The 12,170-nt window shown below is 39.3% G+C and overlaps 1 pseudogene; it reads right to left on the bottom strand.

The window, feature by feature from the left end:
• Nucleotides 1-647: 647 nt before the first annotated feature.
• LOC113893584 lies at nucleotides 648-10,896 on the bottom strand (annotated as a pseudogene).
• Between the last annotated feature and the right edge of the window lie 1,274 nt (nucleotides 10,897-12,170).

Raw genomic sequence — 12,170 nt, 5'->3', positions numbered from 1 at the left:
ATGCAGAGAAGTTAAACAACTTATTTAAGATTAGATGGTGGAGCTGATCTGGGAGAAGGAAAGCAATTTGGCTCTGATTTTTAACCACTACACCAAATCGCCTCCTAGTCCTATTAAGCACACAAAAGGTTCTTAATATTCAGTTGAAATCTATGAGATTATGGTTTTTGTAGACCAAAATGGCCAAATACGTCAGCAATTGCATATGGTTCAAGCAATAAATGGCTAAGAAATACAAATACAATTAAAATGATCGTATGACAAGGCTCAATGATGACTCTGTCATTGCTTTTAAATGTATGGAAGACTTCTGCATGCTTGTCCTAGATGTTCTTACCACTGAAGCATGAATGCCTGAAGTTCCTTCCTGACCATTAACTCTGAAATCAAGTGAAGAAAGGAAGGTCACAATAGTGTAGGTGGTGTAAGAGCCAACCACAGCAGGGTTGCAGGGGGGAAATGACGGAGTTGCCCTGTCAACAGCCCGAGTCTCCCTTCTCCTTTGCTTTCTCAGCTTGTCTCAGAAGCTGCCCCACAACAACCAGGACTTTGCTACAGTTTGGCTCCAAGGTACTTACCTGCAGGCCTCTGAGTAAGCTCTTGAGAAACCCAGGCAGGGCGTCCTTAGAGCATGAAGAAGCATACGATCAAAGATCTCTTTCCTCCAGCTCCTGGCTGCATCCTGACTCCCAGGAATCTGGAAATAGAAAGAAAGAAACAGGAGACAGATAGACATTACCCCAGGTTCAACCTGTCTGGTCTTTGTTGTCACAGCCCTAATTTTTCATCTGATGTTTCCGAGACTCATCTTTTGTGTCTGTTCAACAGCATTGCCTCCTCTCCAGTCTCTGCTTCTAGTGAATCAAAATTTAACTCCATCTACATAGTTAAAATAGTCTGTGTGAATCACTGCTTTCCTCACGTCCTTCCTCAAGAACAATCGTTTACTGAATTCAATTTGGAACGCTTAGTGGAGATTTCTGCAACTCCTCATCACCTTTATAGTTGCTCCTCTCAACCATGCAAACCTGAATAAAACCCACGTCAGTGGTTGGATCTAGCCTGGAGCCTGTGTGGAAACACAAGAATGGACAGGATTGTATCTGAAAAGTGTAGTGAAATTATGTTGCACGCTATTGCATACCTGTTCTTTCTATGGACATGAATGTCTTGAGTATTCACATGGAGGGGGTCCATGCACGAGTGCACAAATGTAAAGAAATGTGCCTGAAGGTGGTGTGAGCATTTTCTAGAACTCTGTGCTCGAAGCTTCACTCCATAAACCTCTTTTACTGGCAGGACTCTGAAAGCCAAGGGCTGTGTAATAATTTACATTTCATCGTCCTTCCTCTTTTGCTCCCCTTCTTGCCTAGGATGAAAAACTAAAGACTGACGGTGACATCCCTTTGGAGGAGCCAGGAATGTCATTCATCCTGTCTCTCTCCGTCTACCCCTCTAGAGCTTTTCTTCTCACTCCACTCCTTCTGTTTTGCTTTAGGAGCTCGAGAGGCCAGTCTTTCTGTCTGTCTCCTCTTCTTCTCCAAACCTTGTCCGCTGACTCCTTCTGAAATGTTCTCCTCACTGGGGCAGCCACCTTGGGTCAAGTTGAAGGAGAAGGACTTTTCAGTTGATCCAATCATGAGACTCCCTCCCTCCCTGGCCCTCTGCTCTAATAAAAGTCCTCCACAGGGATCCAAATAGCTCCAGAGGTTTCCTCCTTTTTCCACTCAAAGCTGTTTTAGTGTAACTTTTAAAGATTCCAGGGAAGATAAATCCACACTTCTGTTGTTCCTCAAGAAGAGTATTTCTAACTCTCAAAGCTTTACCTTTTATCCTTTCCACTGTGGTTTTGGCCATGTTCTCTTTAGATTGTTTTATTTTCACTAGATAGAAAGTTCCAGGCGAAGGATGAGGGGTAAGGATGCCAGCAGAGACAGGGAGACCTGGATACGGTGGTACACTCTATTTTCAGTTTGTGCCTCGCACCTTGTTAGTGATATATTTAGGCTCACTGAGAACTGGAGAATTCTTTTGTCTGTCCTTTGACTCTTAGTCTCTCCTCTCCAGTTGAATTATCTCTCTAGTATTCATCAACCCCCAAGCAACCACTACCACTCCCAAGCAGAGTGAAATAGACTCCATTGCTTCAATAAGCTATCATAGATAGGAAACCCTTCCTGTGGTTAGATCAACTCTCTCTGAAGCAGCATCAGCTCTAATTCTGTGTAGATGGACCACCTTTGGCATCCGCCTTCTATGTAAAGAAAAAGTCCCTCTTTTGATGGATTCTTATTCCATTTTTGCACTTCTTCAAAACTCAATTCCACAAAACATGTCTTTATGACTTACGGGTAAAGAAAAATTTCTTAAAACAAGATGTAAATAGAGTAAACCATAATAGAAGAGATGGGTAAATTTGACTACATTAAAAATGTGTTTTCTTTAAAGGCCTTCATCAAAAAAATGATAAGCCATGAACTAGGAGATATTTGTTATTCAATAACTTACAAAGAATTTGTGGACAGAATATATAAAGAATTGATTTAAAAATCATTTTTTATTGTGGGCAAGACATGAATAGGTCATTCACTTAAGTGGAAATCCAAATAGTCAATTAACATCTGAAAAGATGTTCAAACTCTATAGTAATCAATAAAATGCAAATTAAAATTATCCATAGATTGGCCAAATTTAAAAAGGATGACAATACCAAATGTTGGTGAGGATAAGGAGCAAAATTCTTATATACTGCTGGATAGAGTATAATCGGCACAACCACTTTGGAAACAATTCAGTTTTATCTTCTAAAGTTGAAGATACACATCAGCCAGCAACTCTATTCATTGTGTGTGTGTGTGATCAAAAACATAGATCAAAAAATTTACCATCTTAACCTTAGGTGTGCAGTACAGTAGTGTTAACTATATGCACAAAGCACATCTCTAGAACTTTTTCATCTTGCAAAACTGAAACTACATACTGAACAATTCTTTCCCACTTCTCCCAGTCCCTGGCAACCACTATTCTACTTTCTGTTGCTAAGAGTTTGACTATTTTAGATATCTCATAAAAGTGGAATCAGACAGTATTTTTCTCTTTGTTATTGAATTATTTCACTGAACATGATATCTACAAAGTTCATCCATTCTGTAGCATAAGAAAATGTTTCCTTCTTTTTTTTTCCAGAGAAGGAAGGATTTATTACCTGCAGCAAGTAAGAACACTTGCTTTCCCAAAGCAGAGTCTCTCCTTTTTATAAAGACTGAGTCATGTTCCATTGTATTTACATTCTACATTTTCTTTATCCATTCATCTGTTGACAAACAACTGCATTGTCTCTATTTCTTGGTTGTTATGAATAATGCTGCAAGAAACATGGATGTGCAAATATCTCTGTGAGAACTTGTTTTCAATTCTTTTGGATGAATACCCAGAAGTGGGATTGCTAGATCATGATGGTTCTATTTTTAATTTTTGAAGGAACCTCCATATGATTTTATATTTACATTTAGTGGCTGCACATTCCCACCAACAGGGCACAAGTGCTCCAGTTCTCCACATCCTCACCAGCACTTATTTTCTGTTGTTTGCTGTGGTTCAACAGTGGCTTTCCTAATAGGTGTCAGGTGATTATAGTTTTGATTTGCATTTCCCTAATGACTGTAATGCTTAAAATATTTCCATATCCTTGTTGGCTATATGTAAATCTTCTTTGAAGAAATATCTATTAAAGCCCTCTGACCATTTTCTAATTAGATTTTTTTATTGTTGAGTTGTTAGCTTCATATATATGTTATATATTAATCTGTTATCAGCTATGTCTTTTGCAAATGTTTTCTCCCATTCTATAGGTTGCCTTTTCAATCTGTTTATTGTTTCCTTTGCGGCACAGAAGTTTTTAAGTTTGATGTGGTTCCATTTGTCTCTGTTTGCTTTTGGTGCCATATCCAGAAAACCATTGCCAGATCCGGTCTCATAAAGCTTTCCTCTATATTTTCTTCCAGTTTCAGATCTCATATGCAGGTATCTAATTAAGTTCTAGTTAATTTTGGTATCTGGTGTAAAGTAAGGGTCCAATTTTATTCTTTTGCACATGGATATCCAGCTATCATAATACCATCTGTTGACATTATTCTTTCCACATTGTGTGGCCTTGGCACCTTTTTCAAAGATTATTTGGCTATATATATATTTGAGGGTTTTTTAGCAGGTTCTCTATTCTATTCATCAGTTATATGTCTGTCTTTATGCCAAAACCATACTGTTTGGATTACTGTAGTTTCTTCCTCTTTTGTAACAAATGAACTTTTATTTAATTATTGTCCATGCTGGATCTTCATTGCGCTGCTTTTCTCGCTGTGGTGTGCAGGCTTAGTTGTCCCACCAGCATATGGGATCTTAGTTCCCTGACTAGGGGTTGAACCTACATCTCCTGCACTGGAAGATGAATTCTTAACCACTGGACCACCAAGGAAGCCCCTGCAACTTTTTAATATGTTTTGAAATCAGAAAGTGCAAGGCTTCCATTTTTGTTTTTCTTTTTCAAAATTGTTTTGGTCATTCAGGGGTTTTTTGAGATTGCATATGAATTTTAAGTTTCTTTTCCTATTTTTGCAAAAAAGGCCATTGGGATTTTGATAGCTATTGCATTGAATCTGTAGATCACTTTGGGTAGCATGGACTTTTCAACAATATTAAGTCTTTTAATCTATGAACATGGGACATCTTCTGATTTGTCTTCTTTAATTTCTTTCAGCATTGTTTTAGAGTGTACAAGTCTTTAGTTTCTTGATTAGGTTTCTTGTTTTGCATTTTATTGATAAGACAGTCACTCAGGTGTAACCACAAGAAGAGATAGAGGATATGCTCAGGAAAAATAAAGTTTATTATAGTCACCCATGCTAGAAACAGGAGGCACCCCACATGGGACCACATGGGGAAACACCAGGGTGATCAGGAGGCAGAAGACAGGAGTGAGAGGAAAGTTTAAGCTGTAGAATTTCTTGGGATATCCATGGAAAAGGCAAGGCCGGGAAAGGTAAGCAACTTAGGGTTGGTTAGTTCGAGTAATTTTGGTGGACTTTGGGCTATAGAGATGGTCTCTGGTTGCCTGGTATCTAGTCCTGGAATGATAAGGCAAAGGAATATCTGCACTAGCTAGATGGAGGAGGCAGGACTGCCAAGTGGTTAGTTTGCATACCAAAGGCATGCTTCCAGCTGGGTTTTTTTTACTTTCTCTAAAAATTGGCTAGCCCAGGAAGGGCAGTCTCAACCCAGCCAGAAAGGTCTTTTAAGATGTCAAAACATCATAATATACAGGGAAAAATTAATATATAAAAAGATACATTTATCTATATACATTAAATATATACACATAATACATTTATTCCTAAGTGATTTATTATTTTTGATGTTATAAATGGGATTAGGCTTCCCAGGTGGCTCAGTGGTAAAGAATCTGCCTGCAACGCAGGACACCTGGGCTTGATCCCTGGGTCAGGAAGACCTCTTGGAGAAGGAAATGGCAACCCATTCCAGTCTTCTTGCCTGGGAAGTCCCATGGACAGAGGAGCCTGGAGGGCTACTTCCATGAGGTCACAAAAGAGTCGGATACAACTTAGCAGCTAAACAACAACAACAAATGGGATTATTTTCTTTGGATTGTTTATTGTTAGAGTATCAAAATGCAACTGATTTTTGTGTCTTGATTTTGTATCCTGCAACTTTGCTGAATCTGTTTATTATGTACATGGGCATCTGTTTTATTTATTTAAGAGTTTATATATATTTTTTTTAAAATAATTTTATTTATTTATTTTTGGCCATGCTGGGTCTCTGTTGCTGTGTGAGCTTTTGTCTAGTTGTGGAGAGCAGGGGCTAATTTCTAGTTACACTACACAGGCTTCTGATTGTGGTGGCTTCTCTTGCTGCGGAGCACTGGCTCTAGGGTGCTCGAGCTGCAGTAGCTGTGGCACATAGGCTCAGCCTGTGGTACACAGGCTTTGTTGTTCTGCAGCCTATGGGATCTTCCTGGATCAGGGATCAAACCCATGTCTCCTGCATTGGCAGGCTGACTCTTTACCACTGAGCTCCCAGGGAAGTATGATGTGTCTGAAAATTTTAAAAATGTTCACTCATTCAACAACTATTTATCAAATACCTACTATGTGCCAGTCCCTATTCCTAGGGTTGAGACGTAGGAGTGAAAAAAACAGAAAGAAAAAAAAAAACGGATTTCAGAATTAGAAGGTGAAAACAGCAAACATTTAAAATAAATCTTTCAGCCAGGAAAACTGTAAGTAAATCTGTGCCAACTTCTGTCGAGTATGACTCACAATAGTCCAGGAAACAGCACCTAAATCTGCTATCTCAGAATGAGGCAGTGTTTATGACCTCACGATTTGTTCTGGGCGAGAGGTACAGTGGTGTGGATGATCTAAGGAAAGGATTGTATACTCACCTAGATCAACATTACAGGGAGAAGGTAGAGGTAGAGTTCATCCTAAATAGTAGTTCATCTAAAACATCAGCTAATCCAAATAATCGAAAAAGAGCAAATATCATTTGCATTTGTCTTTGGGGTGTGTTACCCTGCAGTTCTAGCATATCTACTCAATGCACTTTCTCTTGCACATTTGAAGAAGTAGTATTAACTTCACACAAGCTGCCTGGTACTATCCAAGAGAAAACTACTGCTGGTTCAGTCACTCACTCATCAAATGTTTATTGGTCTCTACTAGATGCCAGTTATTGCTCTGGGCATAGCAGATACAAGACAAGTAAATTTGATTCCTGTCCTGAATCAGTTTAGTTTATAGAGAGGTAGTAGAGGAAAACTGATTTCTCAAAACACTTTAAAACAACATTATAAACGTTAAGATGAAAATAGGAACAAGGCCTTCCCTAGTGTTTCAACGGCTAAGACTCCAGGCTCCCAATACAAAGGGCCAGGATTCTATCCTTGGTCAGGGAACTAGATCCCACATGCTGCAATGAAAGAACCCACATGCCTAATATCTAATCTCTGGTGGAGCCAAATACATATAAATAAATAAATAACTTTTTAAAGAGGCAAAACCCTTTTTTAAAAAAAGAAAGTATAAACAAAATGCCAGGAGCATATAGGAGGGACCACCCAACTCTTTAGAGGGGAACACAGCCCTCTCAGAAGTGGTGATACTTAAGCTGCATTGAAGAACAAGTAGAAATTTTCCAGAAGGAGAAGGGCATTTCAGACGGAAGAACCAACATATGAAGACATATGTGGCTTCACAGAGCACAGGACAACAGGCAAGTCAACGTGGCGGCAGTCTCGGGTAAGTGATGTGGAGTTTGAATGATGGGCAGTTAGTGCCACACCCAAGCGCTTGGCCTCTGTCCTATAGGCAATGCAGAGTCAAAGTTTGAGCAGAGGAGTGACCCAACTGGATTCATATTCCAGAAAGATAATTCTGGTGGTGGCAGTGGTGGGGCAGGTGTAGAAGTCTGGGCTGCAGAATGGAAGATGCCTGGTAGAAAGAAGTATCTAGTGATTGTTGGAATAGTTCAGGGTGATGATCATGGTCTAAGCCAAAACAGAGAAGAGAAGAGATAGCAGAGAAATGTATTCACAAGATATTTCTGAAATACAATTCAACTGGTCACAAGCCTGGAAGATCAACTTGATATGGGAGATAGGGACTTAAAGATAATTGCAAAGTTTTTGGCTTGAGAGACTGAGTAGACAGTGACTCCATAAACTGAGATAGGAAAAACCAGAGAAGGAAGCTTTGGAAAGATGATGGGTTGAAGAGTGAAAGGGGATTGGCATTTTAGGAGAAAGAGATTCAAGGATAGATTTATTTGGGGTGAGGAAAATGAAAACATGGATCAAGGACAGGTGAAAGAGGAAGGAGATGGGGTGAGAACAGAAGTGGAGAAGTTCATCTGAAAGCAGTAAGGCCATATCTGATCAAACCCAGGTCTCCTGCATTGCAGGCAGACGCTTTAACCTCTGAGCCACCAGGGAAGCCCCTGATTAACATAAGAAACTTGGAAAGGCTATTGGTTATAATAAAATTTAGAGACCAAGGGAATGGAAGTTGTGAGTGTTAACATTAGCTGGTTTTAATGGAGGGGGCAGTAGGAGGAAAGATCATCTATCAAAGGTGAACAAGCGATGTGAGCTGTGAGAATACACTATTATATGCACTCTCCCAACTATATGTATTAATGAAGTCATAATACTAAGCCCACAGTTGCAATCTACAGCTTAAGAGCTTGCTATTTTCATAGATGTTCTTCTTACTAGTCCTTTGTTCTCTTAGAGCTTCTTTCTTCCCTGTAGACATGCTACTCAAAGTTGGTTGACATCAGAACAACTTCAGTTAGCAAATCAATGTAATTTCTTCACTTTTTTAAAGGTTAAATATAAAATTGGAACCACTGAGAACTGACTTCTGCACAAACTTCTTTTTTTAACTTAAGCTTCCTGATATGGCTCTTCCACTTTGGGCAATTTGATAAATGTTTAGCAAGCTGCTTAAACATTTGAATTCTATGGGAATTCCCAAAGTGTAAATTCCAGAGGAAATACCTAGTCCTCTTCACTGCCCATTGAGAACTTGTGTCCCAGGTACTGTACTAGATGCTAGAGATTAAGAACCAGAGAGACACAGCCTTTGCCCCTGGGCAGCTGACAACTAGGGGAAGCAGCTGTGCTCTGGAATGTAGAAGGCAAGGTGTTTGTTTATTTCACTGTTACCACTGTTTATTTGACAATAATTGATTTAGTCTATAAGTTTAAGACAAACATACTGATACATTTGCTTTTCTTCAGAAATCATACTTATAAAAATTACATAAAGTCTGTCCCAAACCTCCTAAGAAATGTCCATTAATTAAAAATAAGTCTGATTAAGATGCTTTGCCAGGATACAAGAGTGAACTAAGGTGGTGTACAATGTTTTTTAAAAAAAAAAACAATTAAAAAAAAAAAAACTCAAAATGGCAATCTCACCTTGTTTGAGCAATGTATTTTGAAAGGGTTAAACTTCAGGCATTCAGTTCAGTTCAGTTCAGTTCAGTCACTCAGTCGTGTCTGACTCTTTGCGATCCCATGAATTGCAGCATGCCAGGCCTCCCTGTCCATAACCAACTCCCAGAGTTCACCCAAACTCATGTCCATCGAGTCGGTGATGCCATCCAGCCATCTCTTCCTCTGTCGGCCCCTTCTCCTCCTGCCCAAAGATTGACAACCATAAGGGATACTATTTAAAAAATAAACACAGCTCTAGAGGTTACTTTTAAAAAGACAGCACTTTGGGTATCTGAAGACAAGGAGGGCGCGAGGCACAGGTCCACAGGTCTGCAGGTCCCCTGGGTGGCACCAGGCCATTGTTTCTCAGAAAAAGAGGAGAGTAGATGCCCTTTATCATCTGTTTCTTTTGTTTCCAGTGAGCAGTAAATACCTAACATAATTAAGAAAAAAATTAAATCTGGGAACTTCCCTGGTGGTCCAGGTAAGATGTTGTGCTTCCATTGCTGGGCAGCAGGTTTAATTTCTGGTTGTGGAACTGAGATCTCACATGCCACGCAGTGTGACCAAAAAAATAGAAAAAAAATTGTTTTAATTGTTAAAAGAATTGAATCTGAAGGAAGGCAGCCCTTTTTAAGGAAGATAGCATGTGGCTTATGTGTCTCCATAACATCTCCAGGCAATTCTGTAGCAACTATGGTTACCCTTTTCGTGCTTCAGTTCTCTCTCTGCCAGTTACACTGATTTTTTTTCCCAAATGCAGTGACTCTTTTTGTTTAAAAATCTGTACATTCTTGTTTTGCAGATTCAGATATTTTTTCAAGTTTCTGACAGCATAATTGTTTGGGACATTTCAGCCTGCAGAGGATCTTTATTTTTCTATCTTGCTTTACTTAGTGCTTTGTTAGCATTTTAATAATCCACTAGTGACCTACATCTCCGATAGAGGAGATCCTTAGCAGTTTGAATTCTATTAAGTAATATTTTAAAAGATCAGGAAGTTTGAGGTCCTCATCAGCTGATACCTGTGCTTCTATTTTTCCTGTTTTATCAAATGGTTCTGAAACTTTAAGAAAAAAACTTGCATACATCTGTTGAATCCTGAGTTCCTAAAGCAGATGATGAAGAACCAATTCTATTGCAATCATAGCCAGCGCTTTTGTGGGATCTTGATCCTATCAGATTTAGTAGATGTACCCTCCACTTGGTTATGATATCCTAAAAGGAATATTCATTCATGCTCAAAGAAATCATCTACAGCCTTTACTCCAGAAACAACTACTCCATCTGCTGATTTAACCATGTTTTTAAAGAAATCTTCAAGTTTCTCTTTTTTATTTTTTTCCTTCCACACACAAATCTTTATTAAATTCCAAGAAGATGTAGAAATTTAAATCTTTCCTTAAAATAGGATGTGCTGCCCCATGACACAGGAACACTTCGTGCATTGCCACGGTCTTTTTGAATATTGCCAAATACTCAGCTTCCAACTCCTGTTTCATCTTTATGAATTCTTCCTTTGTCATAGACCCTTTTCCAAGTTTCTGTAGTTCTTCGCTTGAAGCATCACAATCAGGTCTCAGCAGTGCTGGATGGATAATGTAAGCTGCATAGTCTTCATTTTCAACAAAGGAATCATTAAGCCAGGTAAATTTCTCATGCTGTCCAACAACAGAAAACTCATTTTATTTAAAATTTGGCAATGAACTCTGTGTGAACAATGAATTTTACTTTATCTCTCTCACTAAGAGAATCAGATATGTCCACCCATAAAGCAGCATCACTTTGAAAATTTTCACTTTGAAAATCTCCATTTATTGCTTTAGGTCCAAGATCCTTCCTGAGAGGAAGTTGGGGCTGCTGTCCAGATCTTCCATCATGGCTGCTCTGAGGCAGGAGGGGCAATATGTTTTATACACAATGAGATGTAGGGAAACTGTGCTCTGTTCACTGCAGTATGGGGGCTCCTTTTTTGTGTGTTGCCTTTTTTGCAGCACATGGAATTTCTCTAATTGTGGCACACATGGGCTTAGTTGCCCCATGGCATGTAGGATCTTAGTTACCCAACCCACGATTTGAATCTTCATCCCCTGCATTGGAAGGTAGGTTCTTAACCACTGGACCCCAGGGAAGTCCCTGGTGCTCTGTTTTATACTATACTTTTAATGAGGCATTACTTCTGTGTATAGATAAATTTTCATAAATTTTGACATGAGTATACAGGAGAAAAGGAAAGATATAGGCATCTGAATGCAGAGTTCCAAAGAATAGCAAGAAGAGAAGAAAGCCTTCCTCAGCGATCAATGCAAAGAAATAGAGGAAAACAACAGAATGGGAAAGACTAGAGATCTCCTCAAGAAAATTAGAGATACCAAGGGAATATTTCATGCAAAGATGGGCTCGATAAAGGACAGAAATGGTATGGACCTAAGAGAAGCAGAAGATATTAAGAAGAGGTGGCAAGAATACACAGAAGAACTGTACAAAAAAGAGCTTCACGACCCAGATAATCACGATGGTGTGATCACTTACCTAGAGCCAGACATCCTGGAATGTGAAGTCAAGTGGGCCTTAGAAAGCATCACTACGAACAAAGCTAGTGGAGGTGATGGAATTCCAGTTGAGCTATTTCAAATCCTGAAAGATGATGCGGTGAAAGTGCTGCACTCAGTTTGCCAGCAAATTTGGAAAACTCAGCAGTGGCCACAGGACTGGAAAAGGTCAGTTTTCATTCCAGTCCCAAAGAAAGGCAATGCCAAAGAATGCTCAAACTACCACACAATTGTACTCATCTCACACGCTAGTAAAGTAATGCTCAAAATTCTTCAAGCCAGGCTTCAGCAATACATGAACCATGAACTTCCAGATGTTCAAGCTGGTTTTGAAAAAGGCAGAGGAACCAGAGATTGAATTGCCAACATCCACTGGATCATCAAAAAAGCAAGAGTTCCAGAAAAACATCTATTTCTGCTTTATTGACTATGCCAAAGCCTTTGACTGTGTGGATCACAATAAACTGTGGAAAATTCTGAAAGAGATGGGAATACCAGACCACCTGACGTGCTGCAGTCTATGGAGTCACAAAGAGTCAGACACAACTTAGTGACTGAATAACATAACATAAAATACGTTTGTAGAATCAGCATCACAATCA

This window comes from Bos indicus x Bos taurus, chromosome 5 (assembly GCF_003369695.1).
Source record: "Bos indicus x Bos taurus breed Angus x Brahman F1 hybrid chromosome 5, Bos_hybrid_MaternalHap_v2.0, whole genome shotgun sequence".
NCBI classification, from domain to species: Eukaryota; Metazoa; Chordata; class Mammalia; order Artiodactyla; family Bovidae; genus Bos; species Bos indicus x Bos taurus.
This window is presented reverse-complemented; position numbering and strand designations above follow the sequence as displayed.